This window comes from Triticum aestivum, chromosome 7B (genome assembly GCF_018294505.1).
Source record: "Triticum aestivum cultivar Chinese Spring chromosome 7B, IWGSC CS RefSeq v2.1, whole genome shotgun sequence".
Taxonomy (NCBI): domain Eukaryota; kingdom Viridiplantae; phylum Streptophyta; class Magnoliopsida; order Poales; family Poaceae; genus Triticum; species Triticum aestivum.
In genome coordinates, this window is record NC_057813.1 from 557758156 (window position 1) to 557772088 (window position 13933).

General features: G+C 44.9%; 2 long non-coding RNA genes across 4 annotated transcripts; one reads left to right on the forward strand and one right to left on the reverse strand.

Annotated features, from left to right (window-relative positions):
* Positions 1-7663: 7663 nt before the first annotated feature.
* LOC123156224 (uncharacterized) lies at positions 7664-12401 on the reverse strand. 3 transcript variants are annotated; one of them, XR_006477922.1, is made up of 3 exons: positions 11802-12343; positions 10447-10500; positions 7664-10103 (listed from the first exon to the last, which is right to left on the reverse strand). It is a non-coding gene; the product is annotated as an uncharacterized lncRNA (long non-coding RNA). The 3 variants fall into 3 exon arrangements; XR_006477921.1 differs by having other exon boundaries at positions 7664-10500; positions 11802-12401; XR_006477923.1 differs by lacking the exon at positions 11802-12343 and adding an exon at positions 10926-11795 and having other exon boundaries at positions 7664-10500.
* On the forward strand, positions 10723-11176 carry LOC123156225 (uncharacterized). Its single transcript, XR_006477924.1, has 3 exons — positions 10723-10839; positions 10932-11033; positions 11115-11176. It is a non-coding gene; the product is annotated as an uncharacterized lncRNA (long non-coding RNA).
* Positions 12402-13933: the final 1532 nt, after the last annotated feature.

Here is a 13933-nt window from a genome sequence, read left to right on the forward strand (position 1 = left end):
TTATTAAAAAGAGCAGGGTTTTATTGGCCTACTTTGCTAGAGGATTGTTTTCGGTACTATAAAGGTTGTGAAGCATGTCAAAAATTTGGGAATATACCGTTAGCGCCCGCAGCTATGTTGAATCCTATAATTAGGCCGTGGCCATTTAGAGGATGGGGCTTAGATTTTATTGGTGAGATACATTCTTCGTCTTCTAAAATACATCGCTTCGTCCTAGTTGCCACAGATTATTTTACTAAATGGACTGAAGCAGTTCCTTTGAAAAATATGACTCACAAAGAGGTTATTAGTTTTGTTTTAGAGCATATTATTCATAGATTTGGTATTCCTCAAACTTTAACTACTGATCAAGGTGCTTCTTTTATGTCTCATCAATTTCATGAATTTGTCGAATCTTTAGGAATTAAATTGTTAAATTCGTTGCCTTACTATGCTCAAGCTAACGGACAGGCCGAATCTAGTAATAGAACTTTAATTAAGCTTATCAAAAAGAAAATTGAGGAGCATCCGAAAAGATGGCATGAGGTACTTTCGGAAGCTTTATGGGCTCATCGGATATCTAAGCACGGAGCGACTCAAGTGGCACCGTATGATCTGGTATATGGTCAGGAGGCGGTGTTACCTGTAGAGGTTAATTTACACGCTCTTAGAGTGGCCAGACAAAATGATTTGTCGCTTATAGATTATAATGATTTGATGATGGATAAGATAGATGACATTTCAGAAGAGAGATTAAGAGCTTTGCGAGAAATTGAGAAGGAGAAATTAAGAGTAGCCAAGGCTTATAATAAAAACTTGAGAGAGAAATCGTTTCAAATAGGGGATTTAGTATGGAAAACGATTTTACCTATTGGAACTAAAGATAGAAAATTCGGCAAATGGTCGCCGAGTTGGGAAGGCCCGTATAAAATTATAGAGATTGTTCCTGAAAATTCATATTTTGTACAATCTTTGCAGGGAGAGAAGTTGTCCAAAGCTCTTAACGGAAAATATTTGAAGAAGTATTATCCTAGCATGTGGCAGGAGGCCTGAACATGTTGTGGCCGATATGTTATTTCAAGTATCGCCTTGAGCAAATTTGGCCGATATATATTATTTGAAATATCACCCTAAGAAAATTTGGCCTATGTATCTTTGGCCTATGTATCGTTGGACATCTCCCTAAGTAATGATGTGATCAATGGTCGACTTTATCCTACGGCAATTCCTATATATTTTTGGTCAATGCAATTGTACCAAAAACAGGGGGGCATGTGTTGATGGTATAATTTGGCTACTTAGTATGTGATGAGCCAAATTAAATCAATGATTTATCAAGCTGATCGGTTAATGCATTGTTGAAGTATTGCCACAGGAAATTTCATGAAAGGTGAAGATACAAGTCTTAAGAAGAAGCATATGCTATACTGGACCATGGGCGTGATGCATGCAAGTGATATATATCTACGTGTATGAAGAAGTATGCTTAGTCCTGATGGCCATTATCCAGTTTGATTTGCGACGTTGCCGGAATATTTAATATTTTCTTGGTGGGCTCAAGGTATTTATACATATGCTTAGCCACTATATTTAGTGTGATGGCGACGTGGCCGGAATACTTTATTTATATATGCAAGACTGCATGTACGTAGATATGGCCTAAATTTGTTACGTACTTAGATTGGCAACTATATTTTTTGTACTCATGTCACATGGTAACCGAATCAAGTCCTGTTCGATTTTAGTTTTGAAGTTGTATTTCTGTACGGCAAGGCATGCTACGGAACCAAGTCCTGCCTTGTATACGCAAAGTCCAGTGTACCTTATTTATAAGGCCACAGCCGATTGGAAAATCCCCCAACAATCGAGCTATCAATACAAAGTATATTTTCACGTACGTCTATTTTCATCGTTACTTCCTGCCGAGCCCTAGCAGCCCTAGGGTTTTGTGATCTTTGTCGTTTTGCGTTGAAAAGCGGCCGGTTCTTCCCCACGAAAGCAGGAAATCTTTGTTGCTTTGCTCGTAAAGCAATCGTTCGTCGTCACAAAAGCACGACAAATATCCTGGTGTTGCACGGCGATTTCGCGTGCCAACAGTAAGCTGCTTCCTGATATCTGCACTACAACAGTGATATCTACCCATCAAGTAAATCTTGGTGCTTTTTGTTTACACATCATGAAAAGCACCCATGGCACGCTGCAGACATATGCTAGCACGGTCAGGAAAAAGAGAGGGTCAATTCCATCAACAGCACAAGCCAGGTTCTAGGACAAGGATCGCTCATATATATGTGAGATAGGAACGCAATACCAACCATTTCACGCCCTCGTGAAAACCACTTCTCGGGTGGGGAGAGAGCCATCTTCAGGGGCGGAGCTAAGGGGGGACGAGCGGGGGCCAGCCCCCCCCCCCCCCCCCCCCTCAATGGTTGTCTCGTACTGAAGTACCGTAGTGTAGGTCCCAGGTAGATTAGGCAAGGTCAATTAGATTTAGGACTAATTGGCCCCCCCTAACAGTGCGATCAAGAAGGCTTGAAGCCCAGTTCCGCCATGCTGGTAGTTGTGGTCTTGTGGAAGCTGGCCAGACCACGATCTATGGCTTCGATCGTTTCGGCCCCGACGCACAACGTACACAAGCTCGCTTTCCCTAAAAAACGCACAAGAGCTCGCTGCGCGTAGCCGCCCATGAAAGTTAGACGAGGGCATCCGTACAACAGATTAGCGCGGCCGCCGTCGCCGATGGCGGAATAATTACGGTGCGTCTTCCTGGTTCCTTCATTGATTTATATATATACCATGGAATACTGATGAACTGATCCACATCTTTCTCCACAAGACAAGGAAGTTTTTGCCTTTTCGATGGGATTAATTAGGGATGGCAATTTTTTGTTTATTCTAAAAATAGGTATGCACTTATTCTATCATCTTAGTTTCAGAATTTGCCCTTAGCACTACTCAACAGGACTCACTTCATATCTAAGGTATATCATCGGCTCATGTCTACATCATCGCAAGTTATTATTATTGTTAGAATTTCACAAACTGATAGATTATTATTGTTAGAATTCCATATAAGATTATACATTTTGTCCTGTGAGTTTTAGGCATAAGAACAACATTCAAACTAATGAAAATCTACCATTTTCTAATTGCAAAATCCATATTATCTTGTATTCCTCATAGAATGGTCATTGTTAGGAAAAAAAACTTCTATATGTTCATTGAATACTTCGCCCCCCCCCCCCCCCCCCCCCCTATCGTCAAATCCTGGCTCCGCCCCTGGCCATCTTGTGTCTTGTGAGTGACGGTAGTTGTAGACTTAACTCTTATATGTATGTAGTTCCTAAATTATTTAACAGGGCCGGAACCTCCATACATATAACCAACAAGAGCACACACCATGCATGTGCAATATAGAGTACCCATGTTTTGCAGAAGTTCTGGTCATGACGAATACTTGGACCAAATTGGAGGTTACCCAGGGCCGGCGGGCATTTTATCTGTGTTCATATTAAGTTGCATAACCCGCAAACAATAATTGGGCTGCATAGGCTTGGGATGCATGAGGAAATTTGACCTTTCTGCCAAAGATTCAGACCGTACAGAGGAGCTGCAAGACACAAACTATATTAGATGAAAGCTAGAGTCAATTATTTCTAGTTTCACATGTCTGGAAGCCATGGCTGCGATATTCATTGTCAGACTTGGTGAGCAAGAAGCTAGGACCACATTCAACTACAGGCGTGGAGGTCTCAGGCAATTCTCGGTCCACTCCGCCTACGCTGCCTTGTTCGCTGGCAGGGAGGTGGTACCAACCGTGGACTTCTCTTGAGGTCTTGGGCCCCTTTGCAATGCCGCTTCTTCACCTAGCTAGCTATGAGAAACAGGTGCTGGACTTTCTGACCGACTCGTCCGACGTGGACTTCCGCATCAAGATACATGCCCTTTTTGTGACCAGGAGGAGGAGACTATCAAGAGCACATCCTGCTGACCTGTGTATTTGCAAGAACAGTGTGGAGAACACTATGTTCGGCCTTAGAAAAACCAGAGTGGTCACCCACGGCCCAGGACACCCTCCAGGCTTGGTGCGTTGCGAGAACGACAGGCGTGCGCAAGCCAAAGGAGTTGAGGGCTCTCGCCACGCTCGTGCTTTGGGAGCTTTGGCAGCACAAGAACGCGGTTGTCTTCGACGGTGCTTCACGTCCTTGGAGGCGGTGGTCAGGCGAGTCGTCGTCGAGGGAAGAGCTTGGCAGCAGGCGAGCCTATTGAAGGGTGAAGTGGACAGTCTGTTTGAGTTGCTATCGGGGTGGGCGCGTAGCGAGTAGTCACGTTGTGTATACTGAGGGTGGCGTGTTGAGTTGTAAGCGTTCTTGATGGTATAGCGTTTTACTCCCTGTAACATCAACGGTGGTTGGGATGCCCCCCCCCCCCCCCCTCCTTCTATAAAATATGTGCGTATTTGAGGAAAAAGGACCACATCCAACTTGAATTTCTCTGTATAATCTACAAATACTATGGCATTGATGGGTAAAATCTGGCTGCATAGACCGCAAGCCGGTAGCTATATCGATGGTGTTCAACCTTTTGTAAATGTGGCTTTGTATTATTGATCTCTTAGTAGTAATAGCTAGATATTTCTGGATCAACAATTAAAGATTCAGACTTGCAAAATGCAATTATTCCTGACTTGGTTGGTGCACTGATTAGTTCATTTTCTCGAAATGAGCTTTTTTTTCAAAATTGTTGAGTTATGACATGTACATTAAAGGAAACGAAACTAGAAAAAAATGTTTCCAATTCTAAATCAAGACAAAATAGGAAAGTTGTGTATGTCTGTTAGTTTTTTAAGCGGCGTATGTAGTTTGTTATACATAGCTTCTTCTCATGACTGATTGCTTCTTCTCCACAATGGCTCTTTTGGAAAACTAGGTAAACACATGCTTATGCACGAGCCACCAATGTGCCAAAGGGGACAGCCATTGTAGCATGATGCATGTGGGATATTAAAGAGGACCATGAGGGTCCCCCCCCCCCCCCCCGTCGTCCGCTCCTGGGCGACTCGGGGGGCGAATCCCACCGGCGGCGCTAGGTCTCCCCGCCTCCTTCCTCCTCCCTCCGCCGTCGCCAGCGGCTGCCGTGGGCCTCGTCCGTGCGGTGCTTGGCGGCGGCGGGGCGTCCCTGCGTGCTCCCCCGACCGGTCGCGCGCGCCCCACATCCCATCCTCGCCGGCGACCACTCCTCCCCGTCAACCCATCCCGGCGCGGCGCTCTCCCCCGGATCTGGCTGCTGCAGTGCCAGCCATGGAGGCTGTCGTCCTTGCCGTGCTATGGGGGCAGCCTGGGATCCAGCCCCTGCCTGGCCGCCATGGTGGCCTCCCTCCCAGATCTGTGCTGGTGGTGGCCGGTGGCCCTTGCCGTGGCCGGCGGGAGGCTGGCAAGGGGATGTGGCCCCTCTGCTCGGCATGGGTGTGCTGCCCCTGCTCCCGTGCTGATTGGGGATTTGGGGTTCACTCCCGGCTGGATCTGGATCTGGCGTATTCGACCGCTGCAGGCCCCTTCCCTGGTGGTTGTCATGGAGGTGTTGGTCCGTCGTTCTAGGGTGGTGTAGGGGTTGTTCACGTGTTGGTGGAGATGCTCGTGGTGGGTGGATGCCGGGGCGGCGGCCTCGGGTGCGTGGGCGGTGCCGGCTCTGCGGCGAGCGGCAGCCACGAGTGCGGTACCGCAACTTTGGTCGTGCGGGCGACAAGGTTGTGGCTCGTGTGCAGGCTCTAGTGAAGATCGAGGTCCTCTGCTCATGGATGCTCCCACCGGTCTGATCCGGTCATGGCAGCTTCGCCGCGATGGCTCGTGCTCTCGGGTTCAGTTGGTTGGGCGTGGAGTGTGGGACCGGGGGAAACCCTTGGCATTTGGCGGCCACGGCGAGGCCGGCTCCAATTCTTGGAGTCGGTCCCCTTCTTGGAGGCCTCGTCGAGGTCCCCTTCTGCCTCCTTCTTCCTCACTCCTGCTTGGGCGAAAGCCCTGGTTCCCCTTGTGGGCGGCGGCGGCATGTCGATGGCGTTACCTCCCTGGAGGCGTCGTCCGGGGTTCGCGGGGGTGTGGATGGTGCTTCTCTGCTTGCTGAGGACTAGGCGGCGGCGATCTGCTCTTTGTTATCCATCCTATCCGCGCGGTTTTCGTCTTGTGCCGGCATTCTTCAGCTTTCGTCTGGGCGTGTGGTTATCATCAGGTGGTGGTGAGGTTGTGGCAACCCAGCGTATGTGGTGCTTTGCTCCCTCATGCCTGAGCTGCCAGCCGGCTATGTCCATTCGGCTCTATGGCGAGCACTCTGCCTTCCGACGGTGCGGCGCCCTTCAAGCCAGGGCGAGAAGATAGTGGTCTTCTTCGGAGGTAGAAGCGATTGGCATGTCGCTCTTGGCATGTTCTGCGGGAGAGGCGAGGAGATGTTGGTTGTCGATGCTGGTTCGTGCTACCCCTCACCCTGCTGTTGGTGTGGCTACTACTCTTGGCGTGTGACCTTGGTGATCCTGGCTAGGCTCCTTTTACTATCTTGTGTTTGCAAGTATCACTACTTGGTTGTAAGCTGTTACAACTCTATGTATCTTTGCCGTTTCTTGTTTCTTTACTTTGTAACTCCTCCGTGTAATCCTGGCCGGTTGATGGCTTTGTTAATTCAAAGCCGGGTTAGGTTCGAGCCTTTTCTCGGGCTCGGCCGACACCTTTTCTCTAAAAAGAGGACCATGATAGACACTTGATGGAGACAAGGTGGCTCTGCATGGTGATGGGCTCATTGTCACTTTGGATGGGCTAGTGCCATTGGGCCATGAGATGTGTGGGGGTATTGGGGTGGAAAACTCCAAGCGAAAGATTCGACGATGGAGCGCCCTAGGGGAGACAGGGTATGATGGAGCATCTCCTCTTCCTTCATCCAATGGTTCATGTTCTTCGGGAAGCCTGAAAACTCGTGTTGGGTTGGGTGAGGATGTTGTTCCTCCCTTCGGGGTGTCTCCTTGAAGGTCACGATCTTGCTTGCGCTTTCCCGGTGTTGCACATGCACGACGTTGCGGATCACAAATTCCTGGCCGGTGGTGGTGTGAGAGCTTCTACGACACGGCGTCAGGGGTGAGCGATGTTGGAGTCGCGACAAAGGTTGCGGTAATCGACTCTTCGGCGTGTCTATTGGATTGTCTCGGGTCGCTTGTTGCAGTGAAGTCAGAGCTATGGCGGCAGAGTCTGGGTGCTGGCAATGACGGACCACAAGTGGTTTGTTTGGTGACAACCTTGCATAATTCTCCTTCATAGCTTGCCATCAGAATCAAAGTTGCACTGCCGCGGCTTTGCTTGGCATGGATATTGTGGCATCTCATGGCTTTTGTGGTGTGGGCTTGGTCGGCGGTTGTTTACGGTGAAGTAGGATTCACTTGCTTCGGAGTAGTCATAATGAATGCAACAATGTGCAACCTTGACGAGGTGCTCTTTGAAGTGGTGTGCGTGTGTTGTCTCTTGTGTGTGCTTGGTCAGCAGGTTGTGGCAGTTTCCACCTCGTTTTCTATTAACTAGATGACCTGGTTGCGCCAATGGCGCAAGAAGCCAGTTAGAAGCGATGCTAGTAGTGAATAAGTAGGAGACATAAATGAAAAGATGATGCAATGTGGATTGTATTACAGATAGTAGAATGGCTTAAACGGTTTAGTGCAAGAAGCTTATTAAAACCAAGAATTATGGTATCGATAACCATTTTATATGCACAAAGATCATTTCATTATTGGCCAAATGGAAAACAAATATGTTCATGCCATATTGTTTGAAGCTACTCAATGAATAACATCCAGTATGACATGAACCTTTTGAATAAATTGGAATCATAGATATCTAAATAAGCAACATCCACCTTCAGGACCTGATGCACATAAGAAATGGCCTCTCAGGAACCATATCCATTCAAGTAGGCTGTAAAGGGAAAGAAAAATAAAGTTAAATGATTAACAATGTTGATAGCACATACCAAATGACAGGACCAGGAGATATGCAGTCAATAAGCATGGGAAGGAAATGCCTTTCCTTATATCCTTAGAAGTGATCCTTAGGAAACGATAAGAGAACAAGAGTCGGCATGCACCATACTATTATCGATACATTGACTAAGCAATCAGAATAATATACTTCTCAACATTTAATCTGTATGTTAAAACAAAGGCAAGTGTGCTCTTATTTGGATCATAGAAAACCCAGCATGACTACTTGACTGCTATTATTCCCAGAGGCAAGTTTGGGAATATGATATCTTTGTATGATACTCAATTCAGTTGAGAATATAGCAAGAAACATCATCCCACTGTGTAATCTCTCTCCTTTATTTGCGTGATACTTCCCTAAAGCCAACGCCATGTGGAATCTTTCTCTACAGTTCACTTGTATATACAGGGACCAATTTGATCTTTTTCGCATGAATGCACCAATTTTAAGCTACAACCACAGACCACAGAAAAGAGACCAAGAGGATGTTTTACCCTACCTACATGATACATCTATAAATAGCAAAACCACCCTGGAAATAAACTACAAGTAGAATGGCACCTGCATGAAACCAATCTGTTCTAGCTTCTGAGGTATGTTATTAACAAAATACTAAGACATTCATAAACCTTCTTGGCCACATGCAGTCACATAGTGTGCCATGTGAGTCAACAGATTACTAAACGTAAATGACAACATTATAATAGCAAAGCACTTGAGTCAACAGAGTACTACACGCAAATGACAGTAAAACATGACAACCCAATGCCATCCTGCTATTCAAGCATTTCTTTAATCAGGGTTAGATGCAAGAATGAAATTTTGTAGACAAGCAAGAGCATGTACGACTGTAATCTAGTAGTATGAAATTAGCAAGAACGCGTATAGTTTTCCAGAAATACTAAATACTCCCTCCGACCCAAAATTCTTGTCTTAGATTTTTCTAAATACGAATGTATCAAGTCACATTTTAGTATTAGATACATCCGTATCTAGACAAAGCTACGACAAGAATTTTGGGATGGAGGGAGTACTAAATAGAAAAAATCACATGCTTTTCCTGTTTGAATTGATTTAAAATCTTATTACTAATACATATAACCATATTGACAGGTTTCCTAACTATAATCATTCAGTTTGATGGATTAATCCCTACCCACCTAGTACTGAAATGAGAATCAGCTCTGCTTTCATTCATGATGCAAACTCTTGCACGTAAGAACTAAATTTGAATCTAGAGGGAGAGGGCGGCTAGAGACTGTGAGGGAGGAAGGAGAGGAAGATTACTCATGCCATGCAAAACTCCTGTAGTGCACGTGGTTTTGATGGCACACTACAGGTAGGTGCTCAGAGTACTCCAAACTCCTACAAAACTGTACACAAACAGAGTACTTCAGTAGACGAGCCGTTCAATTGGAGGAGTTCGAAATTGTAAACAAACTCGTGAAAGTTCATGTAATGTTTGCTGCAACAGAAAAGAAGGTGATCTTGATATTAGAGAACCAGTAACGTTTGCAATAGCAAAAGGTTGGCATCACCACGAGTAAGCATATGAAACACATGAAGGTTTTCTCTCCTTTTTTGTAAAGTGAACATGCATTGGCTTTTATCCATTGAGACGTTGACCAAAGAGGCCCTACATATATATCGTGTACCTTGCTCCTCAAAAACAACAACTCTGTCCTAAGGGGAAAACATTTAGGGATTTTTTTATCACAAGCTATTTTACTAATTCAATTTTCAACAATAACACTAGGTACGTACAAATGGCTAGAAATTCCTAGAGCGACCAAAATGAATAGAAACAGGAGTGGAACTTTGGTAATGCTGGAAAGCTTCCATTATTTTTAGGTTGCCATTGTAACGTTAAAATATTCTAACTCCATTAAAAGGACATATTTTGAAATGATTTGGCAACACAACCAAAAATAGGGGCAAACCTATCACAGTTTTAGGGCATGATAGTATGTAGACAGAATGACCTATTAGTTTGTAGATAACAAAGCACAAAGTTAGATGAAAGAAATATATGATTGACCTGTTACTGAAGAGAAATAATCACATCTGGACAAGCACCTCAAAATGTCCTTTTGACCAATTACGCAACTGGACCTGAATAACAAATGTAGCATAAAATAGTGGCATTACACATGGATTTGTAATCAGATCGTTATTGTAGCTGGAACTATTTTATAACTGAACATCTTGAGAAATGTCTTGAATTCCTATCTCTTTGCCAAATATTCAAATCTACAAGCATGTGTGCCTTATCTTTAAGCTAGTTCTTTCTTTAAGATCAAAACGTTATGCATTGTTGAGATTGAAATTAGTGTTATACTTTGTGGCTCTTCATGTTCATCTCCATTGTTATTAAGTTAGAAACTTGGTACCTCACAGACATTGCTCACATGTTATGTATTGAATTAATTCAAACCAGAAGTCCTAAATTTTGTACCCTTCTACCATCTGGTGCTTGGTGTGCTGACATTTGATCTCAAATATGCAGGACCTGCCATTCAAACCAAAGTACCTTGTGACCTTCACTGTTGGATATGCACACAAAGAAAATATAAACAGAGCAGTGAAGAAGGCAATGTTGTTGTCAACTTTATTGAGCAGAATAACCAAAAAATTAGCTCTGCGCAGTTTTAGTAGAAACTGAATTTTCTTATCAATGCATGTCATTTCACTCGATTACCATCCTGATAGTTTTTTCTTCTTCTTTGTTGCAGTTTTCCGACAATTTTGCTATCCTGTTATTCCACTATGATGGCCATGTGACCGAATGGGACGAATTTGAGTGCTCAAAGCGAGCCATCCATATCAGTGTCAGCAAACAAACTAAATGGTGTGCTACTATGCTGCAATGTGCTGGCTATTCCTCTGATTGTAATTTGGAATCAATCTTCTTCTAACGCTTCTTTATGCACGTACCTCTAGGTGGTATGCCAAAAGATTCTTGCATCCTGATATTGTGGCAGCTTATGAGTACATATTCATCTGGGATGAAGACCTTGGGGTGGATCATTTCAACGCACAGGAGTATGCTTCCACTGTTCAGTTATCCAGACAATTTTTTCTTGATATGAGGACTGACGTATACATATTGGTGTTGGATTACAGGCACATCAAACTTTGTTAACAAAGATGGTCTAATTATCTCCTAGCCTGGCTTAGAACCTGACCGAGGACTTACTTGGCAGATGACCAAAAGAAGAGGTGACCGAGAGGTCCACAAGTGAGTGGTGCAGTTACAATATGAAAGAAAGCAAATAAATAGATTTCTTTGTTCTGATGTAGTAACTTGAGCTGGCAACTTGTGTTGTTGCAGGGAGACAGAGGAAAGACCAGGCTGGTGTGCTGACCCTCATCTTCCACCTTGTGTTGCGTATGTTCTTACTATCCTCTTTGCTGAGTTCTATCCACATCTATACTATTACAGAGATATCTAACTTACGCTTCTCTGTTGCTAATTACTTAGATTTATGTTTTGCTGTAAAACAGGTCTGTTGAAATAATGGCTCCAGTCTTCGCAAGGGTGGCATGGCGATGCGTATGGCATATGATTCAGGTCAGTATATGTTACCGGCCAGTGCCTGCCGTTATATATGGACTTGCTCTGCCTTTACTCATTGGTGCCTCTCCTGAATGCAGAATGATTTAGTTCATGGATGGGGTCTCAACTTTGCCCTCAGGAACTGCGTAGAGGTATATTTATCTCTCTATAACCAACCCAACCGCAGGGGTCATCTAGAAGAACAAGAAGAAGTACAGAGGGAGGGGAGGCGGATGGAGGGCGTGCGTGCGTACCTTTGAAGTCTAGGTGCTGCATCCCGTCGCGGGCGTCGAGGGCCACCGTATCAGAAAGCTTCGCTCCCCACCCCCACCGAGAGAAGGCCGCCGCCGTCGTCATCCATGGGTGGGTGTGGGGCTAGGGTTCCGCCCCCATCCATCGATCGTTCCATCCATCCATGGCCTTCCTCGAGGACCAGGTGGACGACGGCGCGCCGGTGCCTGTGCCGCTGCGGATCTGGGTGTCGCTCCGCTCGATCTGGAGCCTCCCCTCCCCATCCCTTCCCTTCCTTTCGAGAGGAAGGATGGTGAGGGTCGCCGGAGAGGGTCGAGCAGTGGCACTGGAGGGAGAGGAGGCCGCCGGAGTTGGTGTTGGGTGGTTGGGGGTCGCCCTAGAGACATCAAGGAAAGGAGAGGAGGAGGAAGCGGCAGGAGATGAGGCGGGGTCGCGGGGGAGGAGGAGGAGGCAGCGGCAGGAGATGAGGCGGGGTCGTGGGGGAGGAGGAGGCGGCGGCACGAAGAAGAGGAGCCGGATGAGAAGGGAGGAGGGAGAGAGAGGAGATATTTTCTCCAATCCAGCTCGCGCTCGCTGCGGCCTTTTTATTTTCTCTCGCAGTGCTTCTCGCTCGCGCGCACTATTCATACCGAATAAAAGGAGACGTGGCCTAGTTGGGCGCACATATTTCCCTAAAAAAAAAAAGTTGGGCGCACATATTTCAATGTTCAATGTTCAATTGACCGGGAAACTACCTTCTTCTTAGGCTGGTCATAGTGGGGAGTAACTTAGACTAGTAACATGTATATGTTACTAGTCTATGTTATTACCTTCATAGTGGGTAGTATCATATATGTGGTAACATAGATGTCTTCATTTATTGCTTTGTAGACTCATTTTGCATTGGAAAGCGCTATGTGATGGTAACATATTATGTTACTCTATTTGCCTCTCTCCTCATTAACTAATTGCCACCTCATCACTTTTGCTTGTGTGGCATCTAAGTTACTACCTATGTTACTCCCACTACGACCAGCCTTAATTAATGGATTGCGCCCTAGACATCTGGTTTAAATAAATGGTGGACTCTTGATGGTTGTTGTGGATTCAGGACCATGTACAAGTCTGTGTAGAACATATCTGGCTATTAGGAGAACTGACATTGAAGGCCACATGTAATGCACGTCATAAAAGCTTGGCTAGTGGGCATTTGAGAAAAAGAAGTTTGATAGTTTCACCTAGATTGCAAAAACAACATCGTTTACTACTCTCCCAACTACGTTTTGCCAAGTTGTCCTTAGCAAAAATCACTTCCTTGTGCACAAAATACATAAATATATTTATTCTTAAAAGCACCTTAATCTTCCAAATATGTAGCGATGTTGGGATTGGACTAGAGTCAATCAAATCTAGATACATAGATTCCACGAAAAAACTTGTGACACCAAAAGTTTCTAGTGAAGTGTATCCGGATCATTAGATAGGTTAACCTTCATCAACCTGCACACAAGATGTAGCCATCTATCCCATCTGTCCCCCACCAGTGACCTTTGGAACTAAATGTTCAAGGGCACCAATCCTAGTATCTTACTTACAAAAGCTTCCTTACGTTGTGCAATGTTGTAGAGGGTTGGATATTGTATGACTAGTGGCGTCTCATCTAGACACGTATTTTTCCAAAATCTAGTCGTATTGTCATTCCTTACGATAATTTTGTCCTAGTGAAAAAGGCTACTTTCATATCACATTAGCCCCTTCCAGAATGGTGAATGCATGTGTTGCCTCTAAAACTGCGTATGGCCTTGTTATTTTCTTTATTATTTTCCTTTTTTGAGAAGGAAATGCATGGATGTGTATACGATTTAGCATGGCTAGAAAAAGGAGAGGGCCAATTCCATCGTATATATTTCAAGTGAGATATGCACGTATGAACTAATATCTAGTACCAAGCATTCCATGTCTATCTAAAGGACATTTCAATAGTGAAAACAGAGGCATGTTGTGCCTTGTGAGTTATGGTTGTTGTGGACTTAACTGTATCCGCACGTAGCTCCTAAATTACTGAAAAGGACTTATATATAAATATATCTTGAGAGAGCCATCATGCACTTTTATGGGTGTGTTTTGATGTTGTCCCTGCTGGCCTTATCGAGTG